A 373-nucleotide genomic window follows, 5' to 3' on the forward strand; every position below is an offset into this window, starting at 1 on the left:
TCTCGAATGGGGGGGTTGTAGAGAACAGTACGCCACTCCACCTTCGCCATCATACCGACATGGAAGACAACGACTGAATGTTAACGATAGATAATATTCTTTTTACATGTTTGTTTACTTGCATATGTGGTTGGAACATCTTGCACCATTGTAGCTTCGTGGGAGATGATGTCTTGTAAGTGGACTTCCACATGACTTTTAGTATGGCCCTTTGCATGATAAATTCATTATTAGCAACATATTTTTCATTCAAAATGTTATTGTAGATAGTATTATTGAGACATGTTAGTTCACTAGTGTTTGTGGTTGGCACATCCTCCAACATTATAGGTTGAAAATCAAAAATTGTATCCCCCTCTGCAAAAATACAGAC

Source organism: Lygodium microphyllum, chromosome 23 (genome assembly GCF_053477565.2).
Source record: "Lygodium microphyllum isolate KBCC chromosome 23, Lygodium_microphyllum_v1.1.10, whole genome shotgun sequence".
Classification (NCBI taxonomy): Eukaryota; Viridiplantae; Streptophyta; class Polypodiopsida; order Schizaeales; family Lygodiaceae; genus Lygodium; species Lygodium microphyllum.